Source organism: Pan troglodytes, chromosome 5, assembly GCF_028858775.2.
Source record: "Pan troglodytes isolate AG18354 chromosome 5, NHGRI_mPanTro3-v2.0_pri, whole genome shotgun sequence".
NCBI classification, from domain to species: domain Eukaryota; kingdom Metazoa; phylum Chordata; class Mammalia; order Primates; family Hominidae; genus Pan; species Pan troglodytes.
In genome coordinates, this window is record NC_072403.2 from 47877732 (window position 1) to 47902752 (window position 25021).

General features: G+C 45.5%; 1 protein-coding gene, 1 long non-coding RNA gene and 1 other non-coding gene across 5 annotated transcripts in view; 1 reads left to right on the top strand and 2 right to left on the bottom strand.

The window, feature by feature from the left end:
• The window catches only part of CCND3 (cyclin D3), a 111772-nt gene that overhangs the window by 59054 nt on the left and 27697 nt on the right, over nt 1-25021 (bottom strand). The window lies entirely within an intron of this gene.
• LOC107975141 (uncharacterized) lies at nt 867-21577 on the top strand. Of its 2 annotated transcripts, XR_008548496.1 has the most exons (6): nt 867-994; nt 12351-12454; nt 15252-15481; nt 17323-17464; nt 18669-18842; nt 21177-21577. It is a non-coding gene; the product is annotated as an uncharacterized LOC107975141 (long non-coding RNA). The 2 variants fall into 2 exon arrangements; XR_002944234.2 differs by lacking the exon at nt 18669-18842.
• LOC112209560 (U6 spliceosomal RNA) lies at nt 22259-22365 on the bottom strand. Its single transcript, XR_002944398.1, has one exon. It is a non-coding gene; the product is annotated as a U6 spliceosomal RNA (small nuclear RNA).

Consider the following 25021-nt stretch of genomic DNA (forward strand, 5'->3'; position numbering starts at 1 on the left):
GTGTAAGCCACCGCGCCCAGCCTGATATATTTATATTTTGTAAAAATCTTCCTCATATGTGGATCTAAGGCCACCATCAGCCTTTCTATGAAGCCTTTCAAAACTTCCAGTTTGAATAGACTGCTCACTTTTATCTACAGTCTCACTTATGTCTCTTCTAGCATTTATCATAGTTTATAGTGTATTTATTACCAGTGTAGTTAACATTTCCCTCAATCCTTGAAGGTAGGGAAAAATCTTACCTTTTTTTTTTTTTTTTTGAGACGGAGTCTTGCCCTGTTGCCAGGCTGGAGTGCAGCGGCACGATCTCAGCTCACTGCAACCTCCGCCTCCCAGGTTCAAGCGACTCTCCTGCCTCAGCCTCCCAAGTAGCTGGGACTGCAGGTGTGTGCCACCATGTCCAGCTAATTTTTGTATTTTTAGTAGAGACAGGATTTCACCATGTTGGCCAGGCTGGTCTCTATTTCTTGACCTCGTGATCCTCCCGCCTTGGCCTCCCAAAGTGCTGGGATTACAGGCGTGAGCCACAGCACCTGGCCATCTTACCCATTTTTATATCCTGCTGCCCACCCCCTCCAGCAACTAGGCCTGCACCTAGAAAGATATTATCAAATGTCCCTGCCACATCCCTGCCAGTATCCCTGTCTGTCCCCAGCCAGCCCACACAACGGATGCACAGAAAGGACCTGTCTTCTTTGACAAAGGAGGCTGATGATCTAATACTCTCTTCTGACTTCCTAGCTTGAATGCTGTTCCATCTCTTCCTCCCACAGACCAGGACTCAAAGGGCAGGGCATTTTCTCTGGAAGGACCCATGTCATAATGCACCTTTGTATGAAGCAGCAACCTTTGCACTGTCTCCAGTTAGTACTTTCAGAGGAATTAGCTTATCAGAGTAACTAGCTGGCACCTTAACAGGCATGCAGAATCTGACTCAGGAACAGAGACTCAAGAGAACTAAGGTGCAGTAGGAAGCAGGTGGCAGAGTGAAGATGTGAGTAGTGGGAAATAGTGTGAGTTCTCTGGGGTAGAAAAGGTAGATTGGGAGCAAAACCGGCAAGGGGACAAGGGCTGGGTAATGGGTAAATTACAATGGCCTCTTCCTCATTTAAGAGGCCATTACAATAAATTTTACCTACTTTACCAAACAGCTTAAAGCCAAAGTGGGAGCTCAAAACCAGGAAGGAGCCAGGCACAGTGGCATATGCCTGTGGTCTCAGCTACTCAGGAGGCCAAGATAAGAGGATCACTTGAGCCCAGGAGTTTGAGACCAGCCCCGGCAACACAGTGAGACCTCAAAAACAACCCAGTTATGGCATGAGAATCTGGCTGGATGTGCTTCACCACCATCCAGAAGAGCCCCATGGGGATGTAGAGATTAAATCCAATCATCTCTAAGGTCCATTCCCAACGGGAATTTTAGAATTTCAGGTAACAGCCAGGCACAATGGCTCATGTCTGTAATCCCAGCACTTTGGGAGGCTGAGGCGGGTGGATCACCTGAGGTCAGGAGTTCAAGATCAGCTGGCCAACATGGCAAAACCCAGTATCTACTAAAAAAAAAAAAAAAAAAAAAATTACAAAAATTATCTGGGCGTTGTGGCGCTCCTATAATCCCAGCATTTTGGGAGGCCAAGGCAAGCAGATCACTTGAGGTCAGGAGTTCAAGACCAGCCTGGCCAACATGGTGAAACCCCATCTCTACTAAAAATACAAAATAAACTGGATGTGGTGGCATATGGCTGTAATCCCAGGTATTCGGGAAGCTGAGGCATGAGAATCACTTGAACCTGGGAGGCGGAGGTTGCAGAAAGCTGAGATCGCACCACTGTACTCCAGCTTGGGCAGCAGAGCGAGACTCCACCTCAAAAAAAAAAAAAAAAAAGAATTTCAGGTGACCATTTTCTTTTCCTTAATGTGACAATATCCAATTTTTTTTTTTTTTTTTTTTGAGACGAAGTCTTGCTTTTGTCCCCCAGGCTGGAGTGCGATGGTGCAATCTCAGCTCACTGCAACCTCCACCTCCCGGGTTCAAGTGATTCTCTTGCCTCAGCCTCCTGAGTAGCTGGGATTACAGGTGCCAACCACCATGCCTGGCCAACGGGGTTTCACCATGTTGGCCAGGCTGGTCTCGAACTCCTGATCTCAGGTGATCCGCCTGCCTCGGTCTCCTAAAGTGCTGGGATTACAGGCGTGAGCCACCGTGCCCAGCTGATACCCAAAATTTTATAGCACTTACATCATGCCAGTCCCTGGTCTATGCATTTTTTTTTTTTTTTTTTTTTGAGACAGAGTTTCGCTCTTGTTGTCCAGGCTGGGGTGCAATGGTGCGATCTTGCCTCACCGCAACCTCTGTCTCCGGAGTTCAAGTGATTCTCCTGCTTCAGCCTCCCGAGTAGCTGGGATTATAGGCATGTGCCACCACACCTGGTTAATTTTGTATTTTTAGTAGAGACGGAGTTTCTCCATGTTGGTCAGGCTGGTCTCAAACTCCCAACCTCAGGTGATCCGCCCACCTCGGCCTCCCCAAGTGCCGGGATTACAGGTGTGAGCCACCGCGCCTGGCTGGTCTATGCTTTTTATTATATTAACTTCCTTAATCTAAAACCCAGAGAGGTATTACTATCCTTATATTACTGATGAGAAAACTGACATGAAAAGATTAAGTAACTTGCCCAAGGTCCCACAGCTAGAAGTGGCCAACATAGGATGTAAACCCATCAGAATTTGTGCTGTGGCTGGGCATGGTGGCTGAGATAGCGCCATTGCGCTTCAGCCTAGGCAACAAGAGCAAAACTCTGTCTCGAAAAAAAAAAATTATAGAACTATAGACTTAAGATCTGTGTATTTTGCCAGATGGAGTTTCACTCTTGCTGCCCATGCTGGAGTGCAATGGCGCAATCTCGGCTCACTGCAACCTCCGCCTCCTGGGTTCAAGTGATTCTCCTGCCTCAGCCTCCCAAGTAGCTGGGATAACAGGCACCCACCACCACGCCCGGCTAATTTTTGTATTTTCAGTAGAGATGGGTGATCCACCTGCCTCGGCCTCCCAAAGTGCTGGGATTACAGGCATGAGACACCGTGCCTGGCCGATAATTATTCTAAATTTTGATACAATAATAATTTGTTTCCTATAATAATATAATAATTATAAATTTCCATCTCGCAAATAACAAAGGTACAAAATACATAAAGCTAAACTTGGTGGCTCATGGCTCACACCTATAATCCCAGCACTTAGGGAAGCCAAGGCTGGAGGATCACTTGAGCCCAGGAGTTTGAGATCAGCCTGGCAACATAGTGAGACGTCATCTCTACAAAAAATTTAAAAGGCCGGACATGGTGGTGTGCACCTACAGTCCCAGCTTCTTTGGAGGCTGAGGCAGGAGGATTCTTCGAGCCTAGAAGTTTGAGTTTGCAGTGAGCTATGATCGTGCCACTGCACTCCAGCCTGGGAGACAGAATGAGACCCTGTCACTAAAATAAAATAAAATAAATCCACCATCGGAGTAGGATATTTTAATACATCTTTTGCAGTAATTGATAGAGAGGGCACACAAAATTCGGTAGGGATTTAGATGATTTCACCATAAGCTTGATCAAAGTGATGTAGATATATTTATATAGGCCTGTGTATGTGTGTGTGCATATGTGTATTGGAGAATACACATTCTTTTCAGGGTACAAATTTACTACATACTAGGTCATAAAGCAGGTCTCAAAAACATTTCAAAAAAAATCAGTATTATAGAGATTATATTAAAGGACCCAAATCCAAGAAAGTTAGAAATCATCAAGTCTCGTGGAAATTTGAAAACATACTTTTTTTTTTTTTTTTTTTTTTTTGAGACAGAGTCTCTGTCGCCCAGGTTGGAGTTCAGTGGCGCGATCTCGGCTCACTGCAAGCTCCGCCTCTCGGGTTCACGCCATTCTCCTGCCTCAGCCTCTCCGAGTTGCTGGGACTACAGGCGCCCGACACCACACCCGGCTAATTTTTTGTATTTTTAGTAGAGACAGGGTTTCATCGTGGTCTCGATCTCCTGACCTCGTGATCCGCCTGCCTCGGCCTCCCAAAGTGCTGGGATTATAAGCGTGAGCCACCGCGCTCGGCCTGAAAACATACTTTCTAATAACTGGGTGAAACGAATCTTTTTTTTTTTTTTTTTTTTTTCTTCTGAGACGGAGTTTCACTCTTGTTGCCCAGGCTGGAGCGCAATGGCGCAATCTCGGCTCACCACAACCTCTGCCTCCCAGGTTCAAGCGATTCCCCTGCCTCAGCCTCCCTAGTAGCTGGGATTACAGGCATGTGCCACCATGCCCAGCTAATTTTGTATTTTTAGTAGAGACGGGGTTTCTCCATGTTGGTCAGGCTGGTCTCGAACTCCCGACCTCAGGTGATCCGCCTGCCTCGGCCTCCCAAAGTGCTGGGATTACAGGCATGCCACCACGCCTGGCCATGAAACAAATCTTTAATGGAAACTTTTCAAGAACTAAAACTTAAATGATAATGAAAATATCACATATTAAAACTTATAGGACATCTATAGGTCGGGCACGGTGGCTCATGCCTGTATCCCAGCACTTTGGGAGGCCGAGGCGGGCGGATCGCCTGGGGTCAGAAGTTCAAGACCAGCCTGGCCAACATGGTGAAACCCCATCTCTACTAAAAATACAAAAATTTAGCCAGGCATGGTGGTGCATCTGTAGTCCCAGCTACTGGGGAGGCTGAGGCACAAGAATTGCTTGAACCTAGGAGGTGGAGGTTGCAGTGAGCCCAGATCATGCCACTGCACTCCAGCCTGGGCGACAGAGCAAGACCCCATCTCAAAAAAAAAAAAAAAAAAAAAAAGCTTATAGGTACCTCCCCAGAAGAAATGAAAACGTATGTCTACAAAAGACTTGCTCAAGGATATACATAGGTGCTAATAGTCAAAAGCTAGAAACATCCCAAATGTCTATCAACAAGAGAATGGATAAACAAATAGTGCATATACATCCATACAATGCAATACAAGTTAGCAATAAAAAGGAACAGGTTGCTAACACATACCACATATACTAAGTGAAAGAAGCCAGGCACAAAGAGAACTGATACTGCATGATTCTTTTTAGATGAGGTTCTATACATGTATAGTCTTAACAGGGGTAAACTCTGGTGATAAAAAGGAGACTGAACCAAAATGGGCCCCATGGGCAGGGAGCAGTGATGTACATCTGTAATCGCAGCTACTGGGTGGCTGAGGTAGAAGGATCACTTGAGCTCAGGAATTCAAGGATAGCCTGAGCAGCACAGCAAGACTCCATCTCAAAAAAAGCGGGGTGGGGGACGGAGTGTGCCTGAAACTTTCTAGGATAATAGAACTGTCCCATATTTTGATTCAGATGATGGCAACATGGATGTGGATGTTTACATTTGTCAAAATTCATAGGGCCGGGCACGGTAGCTCATGCCTATAATCCCAGAACTTTGGGAGGCCGAGGTGGGTGGATCACCTGAGGTCAGGAGTTCAAGACCAGCCTGGCTAACATGGTGAAACCCCTTCCTTATGAAAAATACAAAAATTAACCAGTCGTGGTGGTGCATGCTTGTAATTCCAGCTAGTTGGGAGGCTGAGGCAGGGGAATCGCTTGAATCTGGGAGACAGAGGTTGCAGTGAGCTGAGAAAGCGCCATTGTACTCCAGCCTGGGTGAGAAGAGCAAAACTTTCTTTAAAAAAAAAAAAAATTCATAGAACTGTAGACTTAAGATCTGTATATTTTGGCCAGGCATGGTGGCTCACACCTGTAATCACAGCACTTTGGGAGGCTGAGGTGGGCGGATCACTTGAGGTCAGAAGTTCGAGACCAGCCTGGCCAACATAGTAAAATCCTGTCTCTACTGAAAATACAAAAATTAGCTGGGTGTGGTGGTGCATGCCTGTAGTTCAAGCTGCTCAGGAGGCTGAGGCAGGAGAATCGCTTGAACTTGGGAGGCTACAGTGAGCCAAGATTGTGCCACTGCACTCCAGCCTGGGCAACAGAACAAGACTCCATCTCAAAAAAAAAAAAAAAAAATCTATGTATTTATTTTATGATATGTACATTCAATAAAGAAAGCAAACTTATACAATGCAGCTAAAACAACACTTACAGGGAAATATATAGCCTTAAGTGCATGTATTAGAAAAGAGAAGGCTGGGCGCGGTGGCTCACGCCTGTAATCCCAGCATTTTGGGAGGCCGAGGTGGGTGGATCACAAGATCAGGAGATTGAGACCATCCTGGCTAACGTGGTGAAATACCATGTCTACTAAAAAAACACAAAAATTAGCCTGGTGTGGTGGCGGGCGCCTGTGGTCCCAGCTACTCGGGAGGCTGAGGCAGGACAATGGCATGAACCCGGGAGGCGGAGCTTGCAGTGAGCCAAGGTCATGATACTGCACTCCAGCCTGGGCAACAGAGCTAGACTCCATCTCAAAAAAACAAAAAAGAAAGAAAAGAGAGGCCGGGCGGGGTGGCTCATGCCTGTAAACCCAGCACTTTGGGAGGCCAAGCCAGGCAGATCACCTGAGGTTGGGAGTTTGAGACCGGCCTGACCAACATGGAGAAACCCTGTGTCTACTAAAAATACAATATTAGCTGGGTGTGGTGGCACATGCCTATAATCCCAGCTACTTGGGAAGCTGAGGCAGGAGAATCACTTGAACCTGGGAGGCAGAGGTTGAGGTGAGCCAAGATCGCGCCACTGCACTCCAGCCTGGACAACAAGAGTGAAACAACGTGTCAAAAAAAAAAAAAAAAAAAAGAGAAATATTCAAAATTGATAAACCAAGCACAGAACTTAAGAAGTTAAAAAAAAAAGAACAGCAGAGGCCAGGAGCGGTGGCTCACACCTGTAATCCCAGCACTTTGGGAAGCCAAGACAGGTGGATTACCTGAGGTCAGGAGTTTGAGACAAGCCTGACCAACATGGAGAAACCTTATCTCTACTAAAAATACAAAATTAGCCGAGCGTGGTGGAGCATACCTGTAATCCTAGCTACTCGGGAGGCTGAGGCAGGAGAATCACTTGAACCCCGGAGGTGGAGGCTGCAGTGAGCTGATATCCAGCCATTGCACTCCAGCCTGGGCAACCAGAGTGAGACTCTGTCTCAAAAAAAAAACAAAAAACAAAAAAAAAGAACAGCAGAATAAGTCTTAAGGAGAAGAAAACAATAAAAGCAGAAGAATAATGAGACAGAAAATAAACAGTAGAAAAGGTCAGTAAAGTTAAAAGTTTAACATTGTGGTTCAGGCCTGTAATCTCAGCACTTTGGGAAGCTGAGGCAGGCAGATCACTTGAGATCAGGAGTTTGAGACCAGCCTGGGCAACATGGTGAAACTCCATCTCTACAAAAAACACAAAAATTAGCTGGGCTTGGTGGTGGCATGTGACTGTAGTCCCAGTTACTAAGGAGGCTGAGGTGGGATGATCACTTGAGCCTGGGAGGTTGAGGCTGTAGTAAACCATCATGCCACTGCATTCCAGCCTGGGCGACAGAGTGAGACCCTATCTCAAAAAAAAAAAAAAAAGTTTAACATCAAAAAGACTAACAAAACAAACAAAACTTAGGTAATATGATCAATAAAAAGAAGATTCAGATCAATGACATTAGAGACCTTAAAAGTTATATATATGTGTGTGTGTGTGTGTGTGTGTGTGTGTGTATGTATTTTTTTTTTTTTTTTTTCCTGAGACAGAGTCTCACTATGTAGCCCAGGCTGGAGTGCAATGGTGGGATCTTGGCTCGCTGCAACCTCCACCTCCCAGGTTCAAGCGCTTCTCATCCCTCACTCAGCCTCTCCAGTAGCTGGGATTACAGGCGTGAGCCACAGTTCCTGGTCCAAAGTGATATGTTTAAATCTATGGCAGAGGGTTAAAAGATGAGAAAACTATAAGCAACTTAGTGCCAATAAATTTGATACAGACAAATTAGATGATATTATAGAAAAACATAATTTACCAAAAACTACCTCAAGAAGAAAGAAAAAACCTCAATAGTCCTATATATATAGAATAACTCTATTTATGGCCGGGCATGGTGGCTCATGCCTGTAATCCCAGCACTTTGGGAGGCCCAGGCGGGTGGATTACGAGGTCAGGAGTTCAAGACCAGCCTGGCCAAGATGGTGAAACGCTGTCTTTACTAAAAATACAAAAAAATAGCCAGGTGTGGTGGTGGGCACCTGTAATCCCAGCTACTCGGAGGCTGAGGCAGAGAACTGCTTGAACCCGGGAGGCAGAAGTTGCAGTGACCTGAGACTGCACCACTGCACTCCTTCTTGGGCAACAGAGTGAGACTCCATTTCAGGAAAAAAAAAAGAAAAAGAAAGAATAACTATTTATTATTATCCAAACCAGTATATCTTTTAAAGTGAAAGGGAGTACCATTTATAAATATGCCAGGATAACAGCTATAACCTGGCACTAGCCCAAGCAAACAAGGACATATGGTCTATTTATCTATAGTCATAAACACAAATTAAATCAGTAATTTAAAATCTTCTTACAAAGAAAACAGACTCAGAATGTTTTACAGGAATATTCTATCAAACATTAAAGAAAGCATCAATTCCAATTTTATGTTGACTTTCACAGGTATTAAAAAAGAAATACTGCCAACTCAGTCAGTGAGGTTAGTAAAATCTTAATTCCAAACCAGCCAAACATAGTATGAGAAAGAAAAATTAAAGGTTAATGTCACTAATGAGCATATATGCTGACACCTTGCTCAAAATATAAGCAAACCAAACCCAGCAGTATATAAACAAGATAATGTATCATGTCCTAATTGGATTTATCCCAGAAATGCCAAGAAAATTTAACATAAAAAATTACTGGGGCGAGGTGTGGTGGCTCAGGCCTGCAATCCCAGAATTTTGGGAAGCCAGGGCAGGTGGATAATTTGAGGTCTGGAGTTCGAAACCAGCCTGAGCAGCATGGTGAAACCCTGCCTCTACTAAAAATACAAAAATTAGTTGGGTGTGGTGGTGCACGCCTGTAGTCCTAGCCACTTGGAGGCCGAGGCATGAGAATCGCTTAAACCTGGGAGGCGGAGGTTGCTATGAGCTGAGATCGTGCCACTGCCCTCCAGCCTGGGAGACAGAGTGAACCCTGTCTCAAAAAAAAAAAAAAAAGAATTAATGTAGGCCAATTGCATTGGCTCATTCCTGTAATCTCAGAACTTGAGGAGGACAAGGTAGGAGAATCACTTGAGCCAGGAATTTTGATAACCCTCGGCAACATGGTGAGGCCCCATTTCTTATTTTTTTGAGATAGAGTTTTGCTCGTTGCCCAGGCTGGAGTGCAAAGGCGCAATCTCAGCTCACTGCAACGTCCACCTCCCAGATTCAGGCGATTCTCATGCCTCAGCCTCGCAAGCAGCTGGGATTACAGGCACCTGCCACCATGCCTGGCAAATTTTTTGTATTTTTAGTAGAGACGGGGTTTCACCATGTTGGCCAGGCTAGTCGAACTCCTGACCTCAGGTGACCACCCGCCTCAGCCTCCCAAAGTGTTGGGATTACAGGTATGAGCAACCGCGCCCAGCCTGAGACCGCATTTCTACACACAAAATTTTTTTTAATTAGCAGGGTGTGGTGTTGTGTGCCTGTGGTCCCAGCTACTTGGGAGGCTGAGGGGGTAGGATTCCTTGTGCACCAGAGCTCAAGGCTACAGTGAGCTATGATTGCACCGTGGCACTACAGCCTGAGTGCAGACCAAGACCCTGTCTTAAAATAATAATAATAATTATTATTAATGTAATTTATAACACTCATAGATGAAAAACAAAAACTCACATCATCTCATCTCAATAGATGTAGAAAAAGCATGTGATAAGATTTAACAACATTAAGGTAGATTTAGAGGTTTAAAAAAAAAAGATTTAACAACAAACTAGAAATAAAGGAAACTTCCTTTATCTATTAAAGAGCACCTACCCTAAACCTACAGCAATCATTATTATGAGTGGGAAGCCATTAGAAGCATTATCCTTTAAGTTCAGGAGTAGGACAAGGATGCCTGCTGTCCTTGCTTCTAGCTGACATTAAATTGGAGGCTCTAGCAAAACACAAAACAAAGGAAAATAAATGAAAGGTATAGAATTGAAAAAAAAACAACTTCATTATTAATAGATGATATGACTGTCTACATGGAATCTCTTCAAGTCCACAAATTATTAAAATTAATTAGGCGGCCAGGCGCGGTGGCTCATGCCTGTAATCCCAGCACTTTGGGAGGCTGAGTCCGGTGGGTCACGAGGTCAGGAGATCAAGACCATCCTGGCTAACACGGTGAAACCCCATCTCTACTAAAAATACAAAAAATTAGCTGGGCGTGGTGGCGGGCGCCTGTAGTCCCAGCTACTCGGGAGGCTGAGGCAGGAGAATGGTGTGAACCCGGGGGGCAGAGCTTGCAGTGAGCCGAGATCGCTCCACTGCACTGCAGCCTAGGCGACAGAGCAAGACTCTGTCTCAAAAAAAAGAAAAAAGAAAAATTAATTAGGCGAATGATAAAATGAACACAATTCATAGTATCTCAATGAGATTTGTTAGAGGGATGGCACAGAAAAGGGAACACAGGAAGCTCCTATATAACTGGTGACATATTTCTCAAGTTGCAGGGTATGTTTAGTTTTATTATACTACTTCATAATATACATACACACATGTATATATACACCTACATACATATATACGCACTTATATTCTTTTGTGTATATATGCTTCATAAGTCAATTTTAACATTTGAAACAACATGTTTTTACTTTCTATATTGTACACTTATTGGTTGTTTCATTGTTTTACAACAAAAATGTAAAAAGGTCTGTGTTTTTAAAAATGGTTAAAGAAAGAAAAAGAACAAAAGGAAATGAAGGGAGGCTGGAATTTCACCAACAGCTTGATAGATGGGCGGGTGGATGGCCATGAGGGTGGCTAGTAAGGCCAAGTCCAATTGAAGTCAGGACAAGGGCTTAGTCAAGGACTGAGCAGAGGCTGGTAGAATTGGAGGGAAGTCTGATAGCACTGACCTTTAAATGGGCAATTTTTAAAGACTGGCAGAAGGCGGAGCCCAAATGCAGGGGGTTAAATGGTGAACGAATAAATAGCAAAAAATTGGAAACTACCCAAGGGCCTAACAATCAGGGCCTGGCTAAGCAACCATAGTACCATTCATAGAAAAAATGATGCTGTGTCCATACATAGGCGGGCTTATAAAATTAGGTGACGTAAAAAATTTCAGGACACAAAATAGCATTTGTGCAGATTACAATTATGAAAGGACATGCGTGTGCTGCGAGAGCCAGAAAGGGCTGGACAGGATCGAGAGCAGCTCATGGATGCTGCTTTAAAGTCTATGGGATTTTCTTTTTTTTTTGGAATGCTGGCGATCCACAAACAAAAGCACATAATGTTGCTTTAAAATAAAAAGAGTGGCTGTTGAAGAAATGGAGACAGCAGGTGAAGGCCACTCAGTGAAGAAACCTGACGGTGACAGGAAGAAATGAGCCGGCAGAGCAGCTGGCGGGGTGTGAAGGCTGGGGACAGCAGCTGGCGGGGGAGCCGGGGGCTGGGGGAAGTGGGGAGAGGAAGAAAGGAGGCTGTTCTGTTTCCTTTATTGCCTATAGCTCTACCTTATTTTTTAATATAAAAAATAGTAGTATCTCTTGGCTAGGCGCGGTGGCTCACACCTGTAATCTCAGCACTTTGGGAGGTCGAGGTGGGCAGATCACCTCAGGTCAGGGGTTCGAGATCAGCCTGGCCAACATGGCAAAACCCCATCCCTACTAAAAATACAAAAATTAGCTGGGTGTGGCGGGCGCCTGTAATCCCAGCTACTCGGGAGGCTGAGGTAAGAGAATCACTTAAACCCAGGAGGCAGAGGTTGCAGTGAGCTGAGATCATGCTACTGCACTCCAGCCTGGGCAACAAGAGCGAAACTCTGTCTCAAAAAAAAGAAAAAGAAAAGTACCTCTTGAGACAAATTCAAACAGTCCAGAGTGTGTATGTATAAAGTGACAGAACCCTCAGCCTCACCCCCTAGTCCCCACTGTCAACAGCTTAGTGTGCAGCTTTCCAGAGCTGCACCATTTTCTTTTACTTGCAGTGCATTCATTTTTAATTACAAAGTAAGATAGGCTGGTTTTTAATTACAAAGTAAGATGGGCTTGTTAAAATGTAGGATTAGAGAAAATAAAGAGTGAAATATTCTATCCTGCTGAAATCTCCCAACAGAGCTGACTGCTGTTGATTGGTCTGGAAAGGGTCTATGTGCATGTAAATACTTATGTATATATTCGTTTATGGTTTTATGGTTGGTTGTTTTTACAGAAGCAGGAACATTTCCTACCTATAGTTGAGCAGTTTCATGCTACATCATGGTGGATCCCTCCCAAGTCACCACTGCCTAACATTCCACAGAATATAGTTGAAAGGTAAACTTCAGGGAACACAGGGGCATCTCTTTCCCTATAATTGGCAGGAAAGGAGCTCTAGAAACAAAAGGTTCAAGATGGAAGGAGGTATTGCTTGGAGGGGGGCTGCCCGTGGGGATAGGGAACATGCAGACAGAGAGGGTCTTCTTTCCGCCTTCTTCTCTTAAGCCAGAGTCCCATCCAAATGTAGCTAAGGTATACAGAAGTGTATGGGGGAAGGGTTGTGATTAGAGCCTGAGTGATAAGGGTCACTACTGGGGGCTCAACTTCCTTCAGTGGACTGCTCTTCCCTCAACTGTGCCTAGGTCAGGCCTACTTATCAGAAACCTTAAGGGGAGGCTGGGTGTGGTGGCTCATGCCTATAACCCCAGCACTTTGGGAGGCCGAGGCAGTTGGATTGCCTGAGCCCAGGAGTTCAAGACCAGCCTGGGCAACATGGTGAAACCCCGTCTTTACAAAAAATACAAAAATTGGGCCAGAAGCGGTGGCTCACGCCTGTAATCCCAGGGCTTTGGGAGGCCGAGGCGGGCGGGTCACCTGAGGTCAGGAGTTCAAGACCGGCCTGGCCAACATGGTGAAACCCTGTCTCTACTAAAAATACAAAAATTAGCCAGGTGTGGTGGCAGATGCCTGTAATCCCAGCTACTCAGGAGGCCGAGGCAAGAGAATCACTTGAATCTGGGAGGCGGAGGTTGCAGTGAGCCAAGATTGCGCCATTCCACTCCAGTCTGGGCAACAAGACCGAAACTCCGTTTCAAAACAAAAAAACAAAACAAAACAAAACAAAAATACAAAAAACAAAAATTAGCTGGGGGTGGTGGCGCACGCCCATAGTCCCAGCTACTCGGGAGGCTAAGGTGGGCAGGTCGCTTGAACCCAGGAGGTGGAGGTTGCAGTGGGCCAAGATTGTGCCACTGAACTCCAGCCTAGGTGATAGAGCGAGACCCTGTCTCAAAACAAATAAACAAACAAAAACCTTAAGGGGAGCCCTAGAATAGTGATTCTCAAAGTGTGGTCCCTATACCAGGAGAAGCAGCATCAACAACTTAGAAATGCAGATTACTGGGCCCCACTCAGTCCTACTGAATCAGAATCTCTCAGCAATCAGTGTTTAACAGGCCCTCCAAGGAATGCAGGCTAAGCGTGGAGAACCTTTGTTCTAGAATGTGGATTTGGGTGTGATTTCTTCATCCCTCAGGCACCCCCATGTTCATTCTCCTAGAGGACAAGTAGGAGTCAGCCCTGAAGGGGATGGGTTATCAACTTCATAAGTGGTTTCTTCTGTGAGCTTAGAGGTTGCAGGCAAAGTCAGTGACCTAGGTAGTACCTGGGAGAGCCCTCCCTCTCTTCTCATGACAACACTTCCATCTCTTCACACGCCCCCCAAATAAAACAGAAAGGGAGAGGGGCAGTGGAAACCTACTGCCTTCCACTTTCCTGTAACTGTGTCCCCTGCCCTGGGGCACTGCCCTCTGCAGCATGGAGGACAGAGTAGGGAGTGAAGCTTTTGAATGAGGGGGAGGAAATGGGATGTGGCTTCATGTGGCTGGGTTGGGGGAGGGAGTTGGAAGGAGAGGAGGGAAGGAGAGGAAGAATGTCCTCATTTCACCCAGCTGCCTGGGGCTGCACCTGTTCAGATGAGGCCCAAGGAAAGACACCAAGCCTGATAGTAAATGAAACACGGCCCCACCCCATCTAGCGGGGCCCCTTCCCACACTGCAGCAGGGCCGGGTTAACTGACAGGAAAACTGAATGATTTCAGGTGGCTGAATGAGGGGCTGGGGAAACAGCTGTGCTCCTCTGCGGGGTGGAGCAACTGTCTTCTGTCACCCCCAGGCTCTCAGAGCCTCAGCAAGGTCAGCAGGAGTCAGATAGGTTGGGACCTGCTCAGACACCTTCTCCTACTGAAAGTGACATCACTGCCATCAGCACTGAGGAGGTTCCGGGTGGTTAAGCCCTATAACATTCCACAACATTCTTTAGTTCCTCTATAGGCAACTATCTTCTTCTTTTTTTCTAAATAGACTGTTTTTTAGCGCAGTTTTAGTTTCACAGGAAAATTGAGAGGAAATATTAAGTTTCCTCTTGGTCTGTCCTCCATAGAAACACTTCAGGAGTTCGTCCAAGCAGTCAATCGGTCATTTCACAAGGATCCAATTAAGGCTTTCAAAAGTGATTCTCGAATCTGTAAGAATAACTGGTAGTGAATGAATGAATGAATGAATGAATGGATTTTTCATTGACTGATTGATTGACTGAGACAGAATCTCACTCTGTCACCCAGGCTGGAGTATGTTGGTGCAATCACAGCTCACTGCAGCCTCAAACTCCTGGGCTCAAGCAATTCTCCTGCCTCAGCCTGCCAAGTAGCTAGGACCACAGCAAGTACCTAGGCCACCATGCCTGGCTAATTTTAAAAATTTATTTGTAGAGACGGGATCTAACTTTGTTGCCCAGGCTGGTCTCAAACTCCTGGCCTCCAGCAATCCTCCTGCCCCAGCCTCCCAAAATGCTGAGATTATAGGCACGAGCCACCAAGGCTGACTAACTGGGAATTTATTAAAGAGGCAAGCCCTGGTCACTCCACCAGAGATTTTGATTCAGGAGGTCTGGAGTGGGGTCCGGGATTATGTATTTTTGACACAGTCTTTAGGAGATGATACATTTGACATAATGGGCCCTAACTGGAGAAACTCAGGCATGGTGTGAGATACAAAGGGTTAGTAAATTGCTCTGGTGGGAAGGAAGGAAGCAGTGAACATTAAGGACCAAAATCCTCCTACCTCCACCACCCCAGAATTGAAGATGCAGAGTACTGAGCCCTCCACCTGCAAATGCAGACAGCCATGAACAGATGGGTGTAAACTGAGGCAGTGGAGGGAGAGGGGTACTCCCAAGCCCTGAAAATCTCAGAGTAAGAGGCCACCGACGACAGCGCTCGCCGGCGCTGAGCTCCCTTCTACAGAAACCTGCAAAGACTCAGCGAGGAGGAAATACACCAGGAAAATGTCACAGGATCATCTCGAGGTAAGGTCCTGAGCAAGGTAGCCTTTCCATGCCTGCATTTCCTCATCTGTCAAATTCGGAGCATGATGGGCTCTGTCAAACAGGGTTACAGGCATTGAGCCACCATGCCCAGCTGCATTAGCTCATTTTTTGACTTTGCTTAAGAGTTCCTTGCCCACTCTTCAAAAATGTTGATGTCATGGAAGACAAAAACTAAGGAATCATTTCAGGTTAAACAAAACTTGGGGAGACAGGACAACTGAATATAATCCATGATCTGGGACTTTGTTTTCATTTCTGTAAAGCATAACATTGGAGACCAGGCTGGCCAATATGGCAAAACCCCATCTCTACTAAAAATAGAAACATTAGCTGGGCGTGGTGGCGGGCGCCTCTAATCCCAGCTACTTGGGAGGCTGAAGCAGGAGAATCACTTGAACCTGGGGTGGGATGGGGGCGGGGAGTGGAGGTTGCAGTGAGCCAAGATCACACCACTTCACTCCAGCCTGGGCGAAAGAAACTCTATCTCAACAATAAAATAAAAATAAAAAACAAAAACAAAAAAATTAGCCGGGCGTGATGGTACGTGCCTGTAATCCCAGCTCTCGGGAGGCTGAGGCAGGAGAATCACTTGAACCTGGGAGGTGGAGGTTGTAGTGAGCAGAGATGGTGCCACTGTACTCCAGCCTGGGAGACAGAGTGAGACTCCTCTCAAATAAATAAATAAATAAAATAAAATGATGAGTGAAGGAGTTCTGAGAACTTGTGATTTCTACATGCTGGAATTCTGCTTATGCCCTTGGTGGTTGTTGGCTATTAAAATGTGGGTAGTGTGGAATTATGTACATTACAAGATCTTTGCAGAAAATCCTTTTTTCTTCTCATGCATAGTATGACCTGGAACTAAAAGGAGCTGCACATATAAATTGATCCAAGCTTCTACCAGATCCATTATATGCTATCCTGACACAGATGAATCCAGGCTCTTCTTATATACTTCTGGAGATGGGAAAGTCACCCCCTCTCACAGCCTGTTCTATTACTGGTCAGTTCTGACCACTAGAACATTCCTTGACCTACTGAGCTGAAACCTTCCTTCCTGGAGCCTCTACCCACTGGTCCGGTCCTGTTTTCTGGGTAGTGGGGCCTCTACCCGCTGATCCTGGTCCTATTGCCTGTTTAGAGGCAATACGGGACCCCTAATGATCTTAGTCATCCTTTCCTAAATAAGTTCCAGTTCATCAGTGTCTCTCTAGAGTGTAAATGCAGTGCCCCAGGATCCAACTTGATAATCAGATAGCAGAGGGAACATGATCTCCCAAGTGCTGGACATTCCATTCACACAGCCTAAGGTAGAGTTGGGCTTTTTTCAAAATTGAATCACACAGTTGATTCATGAGTTTAGAGCCAACTTAAACCACGGTTTTCTCTTGTGAACCATGGTTAACTGCCGTTGGTCTCAGCAGTTTTCACTATGAGACATCCCATTGTATGTTCGTTTGCTTATTGTCTGTCTCTAGATATTGCTAGAATGTAAGCTATAGGAGGGCAGGGTTGTTGGCTTGTTCTGAATCCCCAACACCTAGAACAAACAAGTCTTGGCACATAGTAGACATTCAATAAATACATGTTGAGCAAATAAATAACTGTTAAGCCACATCTCACTTATCCTGTATTTCTATAATTTATTTGTAATTCACACCCAGTCGTCTAACAAGAGAGGTTTGAGGTGATTGCTTTGCAGAATCCTTTTGTTAACTTCAGAATAAACTTTGTTCTTGTTGAATTTTATATTGTTAAATTTTCATCATTAGTTCAGCCTATTGAGATCTAATTTCTGGCTCTCTCAATCTACATTTCAGCAGTCCCTTCCAGCTCCAAGCCATTCGTTCAAGAATGACTCAGGGCCGGGCGTGGTGGCTCACGCCTGTAATCCCAGCACTTTGGGAGGCCGAGGCAGGCGGATCACGAGGTCAAGAGACTGAGATCATCCTGGCTAACATGGTAAAACTCCATTTCCACGAAAAATACAAAAATTAGCTGGGCGTGGTGGTGTGCGCCTGTAGTCCCAGCTACCAGGGAGGCTGAGGCAGGAGAATGGCGTGAACCCGGGAGGCGGAGGTTGCAGTGAGCCGAGATCGTGCCACTGCACTCCAGCCTGACAACAGAGGGAGACTCCATCTCAAAAAACAAACAAGGCCGGGCGCAGTGGCTCACGCCTGTAATCCCAGCACTTTGGGAGGCCGAGGCGGGCGGATTACGAGGTCAGGAGATCGAGACCATCCTGGCTAACACGGTGAAACCCCGTCTCTACTAAAAATAAAAAAAAATTAGCCGGGCGAGGTGGTGGGCGCCTTAGTCCCAGCTACTGGGAGGGCTGAGGCAGGAGAATGGCGTGAACCCCGGGGGGCGGAGCCTGCAGTGAGCCGAGATGGCGGCACTGCACTCCAGCCTGGGCAACAGCGAGACTCTGTCTCAAACAAAACAAAACAAAACAAAACAAAATGCCTCCCTATCTCCAGAATGGCAACAATATATTAACTCCCTTAGTGTATAGTCTTTCAATCAGTAAAACAAAACAAAATGCCATTAACAACTCTATTTCAAAGAATATATTAATGGCATTGGAAAATGCTCATCCTATATACATACCAGGTCATTGGGGGATACAAAACTGTAACACAGCACATGATCCCAGTTACAGGAAAATAGTTGTCTACATAGAAATAAGATGGGAAGGAGCTGGGCATGGTGGCTCATGCCTGTAATCCCAGCACTGGGAGGCTGAGGTTGGGGGATGGCTTGAGCCCCGGAGTTCGAGGCTTCATTGAGCTATGATCAAGCCACTGCACTTCAGCTTGGGTGACAGACTAGAAGGAAATATACCAAAATGTTAACAGTGATTATTTCTGAGTAGTGGTTCATTTTCATTTTATTCATTATATTTTTCAAAATCTCTTTTTATAATAAGCAAGTATTTCCAACATATATACTTGTTATCCTTGTTATTATACCATCATCTGGATCACTCAGCCATACATATCTTCACTAAGGTAGTGAGAACCCAGGTGACACCTTCCTGAAATTGATCCTGCCCTCAAAAAGTTTCTAATCAATATCAATAGCAAATATACATGTACATGCACAAACACACACGTATTCATTTTAATCCTACAACAATCCTTCCATTTTTATCTTCATATTCTAGATGAAGAAACTGAGGCTCAAAGAGGTTAAAAGAACTTGCTCAAGGTCATACATCTAGCATGAATCTGGGCCAGGATTTTAAACCCAGGCAGTCCAGCTCCAGAATGGACACCCTTAACCACTCTGCCATGCATGTCAACTCAAAGTAGCGCCACCCAAGGATTGATGATTCTGAGTGAGTGGTGGGGGCTGTAACAGGAGGCAGGGGAGTCGACATTAGCTGAATGAGGACTATGTGACAAGTGCTTGATATACATTACCTCATTCAGGTCCTGCAACTACCCTTGCAAAAAAATATTTTATTTTTAAAAAAAGTTACGGCCAGGCACAGTGGCTCATGCCTGTAATCCCTGCACTTTGGGAGGCCGAGGTAGGAGGATCATAGAGACCAGCCTGGCCAATATGGTGAAACCCCGTCTCTACTAAAAAATACAAAAATTAGTGGGGCATGGTCACACGCGTCCTGTAGTCCCAGCTACTCGGGAGGCTGAGGCAGGAGAATCACTTGAACTCTGGAGTTGGAGGTTGCAGTGAGCCTAAATCGCGCCACTGCACTCCCACCTGGGCGACAGAGGAAGACTCCATCTCAAAAAAAAAAAAGTTGGGTGGGCGCAGTGGTTCATGCCTGTAATCCCAGCACTTTGGGAAGCTGAGGCGGGCAGATCACAAGGTCAGGAGATGGAGGTCATCCTGGCTAACACGGTGAAATCTCGTCTCTACTAAAAATTTAAAAAATTAGCCAGGCATGGTGGCATGCACCTGTAGTCCCAGCTATTCCGGAGGCTGAGGCAGGAGAATGGCATGAACCCAGGAGGCGGAGCTTGCAGTGAGCGGAGATCACGCCACTGCACTCCGGCCTGGGCAACAGAGCAAGTCTCCATCTCAAAAAATAAAAAAAAAAAGTTGTGTCTTTTAAAATTGACAAATAAAAATTGTACATATTTATTGTGTACAATGTGATATTTTGAAATATATATATATTGTGGAATGGCTAAATCAAGCTAATTAACATATGCATTGCCTCACTTTTTTTGTGTGCGTGGTGAGAACATAAGCACTGCTCTCTTAGCAGTTTTCACGTATACAATACGTTTTTATTTTATTTATTTATTATTATTTTTTTTTTTTTTGAGATGGAGTCTCACTCTGTTGCCCAGGCTGGAGTGCAGTGGTGTGATTTCAGCTCACTGCAGCCTCTGCCTCCCAGGTTCAAGCAATTCTGCCTCAGCCTCCTGAGTAGCTGGGATTACAGCTGTGTGCCACCACCCCCAGCCAATTTTTGTATTTTAGTAGAGAAGAGGTTTCACCATGTTGACCTGGCTGGTCTTGAACTCCTGACCTCAGGTGATCCACCTGCCTCGGCCTCCCAAAGTGCCAGGATTACAGGCGTGAGCCACTGCGCCCAGCCACAGTATGTTTTTTACTAACCATAGTCACCATGTTGTACGATACGTCTCTTGAACTTATTCTTCCCATCTAGCTGAATTTTTGTATCTTTTGGCCAACATAAAAAGATATCATTTTCATCTTTGTGTTATAAATGAGGAAATTGAGATTCAGACAGGGGTTTGAATCTCTGCTGTGATAATTCAAGTTTACTAATATCTCTGTCCTTCAGTTTCCTCCTCTACAACATGGGATAATAATAACTCCTACCTCACTGACAGTTGGGAAGTATTAAGTGAGAAAGTAGACTCACAACACTCAACACGGTGCCTAGCATATGGTAAATGCTTGATAAATGTTAGCTGCTATTACTATCTATTACTTTTTTTTTTTTTTTTTTTTTTGAGACGGAGTTATTGCCCAGGCTGGAGTGCACTGGCGCCATCTCGGCTCACCGCAACCTCCAGCTCCCAGGTTCAAGCAATCTCCCACCTCAGCCTCCCGAGTAGCTGGGATTACAGGCACCCGCCATCATGCCCGGCTAATTTTTGTATTTTTAGTAGAGACAGGGTTTTACCATGTTGGCTAGGCTGGTCTTGAACTCCTGACCTCAAGTTATCCAACCACCATGGCCTTCCAAAGTGCTGGGATTACAGGTGTGAGCCACCACACCCAGTCTATTACTATTCTTGATTCCAAAGTTCACACTCTCAACTACAACATAATGACCTGCTAAGTGGGCAAAGGAGAAAAATTAATTCTGAATGATGCCATGGGGAAACGTTAGATAAATGAGTGGAGTCACAGATGAGTGACGTCTGAAGGGGCCTTGATAGAGCAGCATCTCACCTGGCAGAGGAGGGCAGGGGCATGTCCTGGAAGTACAGAGGGACAAGGTCTGTTTCTGTCCCTTGCCCTGGCCCTCCCCCACACAGCATCCTGCAGGTCTCCACCTCTGTCCCTCACTGTGCCCTGCCAGTACTCCCGCCTGCAGTGCCCATGGTCCCCTGCCTCAGCTGTCTCCCTAATCAGGGGCCCACAGCCTCTCCAGCAGGGAGTGGGAGCCCCTGGCACTTGGGGCCTGGGAGGGCCCCTGATAAACAGCTGGAGCTCTTGTTCACAGAATCTGTCATCTCTAAAGGAAAAGCAGAAACAAACCACAGAACCAGGGGAGCTGGCTGATAATGAGTCACATTGCTGCTGGCAGTTCTCCACTCAGTCCTCTGGCCTCTGCATCTGGGACTTCTTGCTTGTCCTTCAAGATCCACTGCAAAAATGTCTTGTCTCCACAAAGGCTTCCTTGACTGCATCCCCAGCCACCCCACACCCTGCAAGCTTCCATTGCATCCAGCACAAGATCCACTACTGCCATGTATTGCACTAAGTGGAAACTGGTCAGGTTGTGGGGTCCCAATCAGCCTGTGAGCTTCAGAAGGCAGGCATTGTGTCTCATGGACCTAGCCCAAAACAGAAGCGTCTATGGAAATAGTGCGATGACCTGAGTAAAATATGGGTGGAATGTGACATAGGCATTTAAGAAATCTATATATTGACATACAAAAAACAGTTTATTAAAAGGTTGTGTAGGTAGAAGGCAAAGGCTGGAAATTTTAACTTTTTCCAAAATAATAATTAACATTTTATATTTTAGCAACAAAATGTGGCCGGGTGTGGTGGCTCACGCCTGTAATCCCGGCACTTTGGGAGGCCGAGGCAGGCGGATCACAAGGTCAGGAGATCAACACCATCCTGGCCACCCTGGTGAAACCCCATCTCTACTAAAAATACAAAAATTAGCCGGGCATGGTGGCACATGCCTGTAGTCCCAGCTACTCAGGAGGCTGAGGCAGGAGAATCCCTTGAACCTGGGAGGTGGAGGTTGCAGTGAGCCGAGATCGCACCACTGCACTCCAGCCTGGGTGATAGAATGAGACTCCGTCTCAAAATAAATAATAAATAAAAGTAAAATGTCCACCTGAGAAGCCTTTATTTATTTGTTTGTTTGTTTGAGACAGAGTCTTGCTCTGTCACCCAGGCTGGAGTGCAGTGGCACAATCTCGGCTCACTGCAAGCTCCGCCTCCCGGGTTCACACCATTCTCCTGCCTCAGCCTCCCCAGTAGCTGGGACTACAGGCGCCTGCCACCATGCCCGGCTAATTTTTTTGTATTTTTAGTGGAGACGGGATTTCACCGTGTTAGCCAGGAAAAAATACGGAACGCTTCACGAATTTGCATGTCATTCCTGCGCAGGGGCCATGCTAATCTTCTCTGTATCGTTCCAATTTTAGTATATGTGCTGCGAAAGTGAGCACCTGAGAGGCCATTTTTATTTCACTTGAGAGATCTCAGAAAAATGCCTTTTCCTTTAGTTTTATATACCTGACACAAAATTTAAAAAGCTATCTCCAGTCGGGCCTGGTGGCTCACTCCTGTAATCCCAGCACTTTGGGAGGCTGAGGCAGGCAGATCACCTGAGGTCGGGAGTTCGAGACCAGCCTGACCAACGTGGAGAAACCCCATCTCTACTAAAAATACAAAATTAACCAGGTGTGGTGGTGCATGCCTGTAATCCCAGCTACTCAGGAGGCTGAGGCAGGAGAATCACTTGAACCCAGGAGGCAGAGGTTGTGGTGAGCCGAGATCGTGCCATTGCACTCCAGCCTGGGCAGCAAGAGCGAAACTCCATGTTAAAAAAAAAAAAAAAGAAGAAAAAGAAAAAGATATCTCCCACTACTTTTTAAATACTGTAACTAAATATTAAATGTTAAGGTTTTCAACTCATTTTGATTAATCAATGGAACATTTCAGTCATGTTCTAAAATATACAAATTAGATATTCTTGTGTTTTGGGGCAAACTACTCCATATTTTCTATCAGTTGTTATAAAATTGCAATCTATAAATAAGTATATCATCAATGGTATGGATTCAGTTTGTATAATGTCAGATACTTAAGTAAACTCACATAGCATAAAAAATGTAAAACAAAAAGGAAATGTAGGCCTGGAGCAGTGGCTCCCACCTGTAATCCCAGCACTTTGGGAAGCCAAGGCAGGCAGATCACTTGAGGTGAGGAGTTCGAGGCCAGCCTGACCAACAAGGTGAAACCCTGTCTCTACTAAAAATACAAAAAATTAGCCGGGTGTGGTGGTGTGCACCTGTAGTCCCAGCTACTTGGGAGGCTGAGGCAGGAGAATTGCTTGAACCCGGGAGATGGAGGTTGCAGTGAGCCGAGATCGCACCACTGCACTCCAGCCTGGGTGACAGAGCGAGACTCTGTCTCAAAAAAAAAAAAAAAAAAAAAGGAAAGGAAATATAACACCAGGCATGCAAAATGGTCCTAACTTTGTAAAAAGAGAAATGATTGCATGTGAGCAGTATTCTATGATCCTATTTTAAAAGAATGAAACTATCAGTGAGTTTGTAGGCACAGAAAAAAAGGTTCAGAAGGACATCTAGTAACCGTTAACACTGATTTTCCCTGAGGGATAGGACTTAATGATTGGGGTGGAATTTAAACTTTTATTTTCTTCCTATTTGTAATGTGTTTTTACAATAAGGAAGTTTGTTTTATATTTATAATTACAATTTTTACTATTTAGTTTAAAAGTTAAATCTAAAAATTAATAATTTTTAAATTAATAAAGATGTAAGACTAGAAGGAAATCACAAAATGTAAACCAGGGCTGTCTTTGGGTGATAAGAACTATGGGTGATTTTTCTAACTTTTTCCTATTTTCCATATTGTCCAAATTCCTAAAAATAATCATCTTATAATTTTTTTAAAAACCTTGCCGGGAGCGGTGGCTCACGCCTGTAATCCCAGCACTTTGGGAGGCCGAGGCGGGCAGATCACAAGGTCAGGAGATCGAGACCATCCTGGCTAACAAGGTGAAATCCCGTCTCTACTAAAAATGCAAAAAAATTAGCCGAGCATGGTGGCCGGCGCCCGTAGTCCCAGCTACTCAGGAGGCTGAGGCAGGAGAATGGCACGAACCCAGGAGGTGGAGCTTGCAGTGAGCAGAGATCGTGCCACTGCACTCCAGCCTGGGCGGCAGAGTGAGACTCTGTCTCAAAAAAAAAGAAAAGAAAAAAGAAAAACCTTAAGAACAAAGTCTTAATAAATGAATGCACGTTTCCCTAGCCCTTCTTGGCGCCTGCAACTGACCCAACATGCAGAAGGTTCTTGGCTCTCTCTCTGTCCTCCCTTGCTCCACTGTGTTGATCAGGTCCCCGGAAGGACTCTGTATGGTTCCAGCCTTCATCCACATGCCCTCCCCAGATCTAGACACTTGGGATGATGGTGAGGGGCTGAAGCAAGAATCCCTGGCCTTGCCAGGATGGTCATGGCTCCCACCCTGCCCTTGCCTTGCATCCCAGCCCTCCAAACTCTACCAGTTAACCTCTAAAGACCACTCGGCTCTCCGGGAAGCCTTCCCCTCACCCGTAGCCTCCCCTACTCCCCTTCTCTCAGAATTCCCACAGCACAGAGAGCCTGTACTCCAAGACTTCATGAGCAGCCACTCCCTTTATCCAGTTTCACTTTATTTATTTATTTATTGAGACGGAGTTTCGCTCTTATTGCCCAGGCTGGAGCGCAATGGCATGATCTCAGCTCACCGCAACCTCTGCCTTCCGGGTTCAAGTGATTCTCCCGACTCAGCCTCCCGAGTAGCTGGGATTACAGGCACGTGCCACCATGCCCGGCTAATTTTTGTGTTTTTAGTAGAGACAGGGTTTCTCCATGTTGGCCAGGCTGGCCTCAAACTCTTGACCTCAGGTGATCCGCGTGCCTCGGCCTCCCAAAGTGCTGGGATTATAGGCGTGAGCCACCGTGCCCAGCCTCAGTTTCACTATCTTTGGTTTTAGTTACCCATCGTGCAGTACAAAAAGATATTTTGAGAGAGAGAAACAGACCACATTCACACAACTTTTATTACAATATATAACTGTTCTGTTTTATTATTAG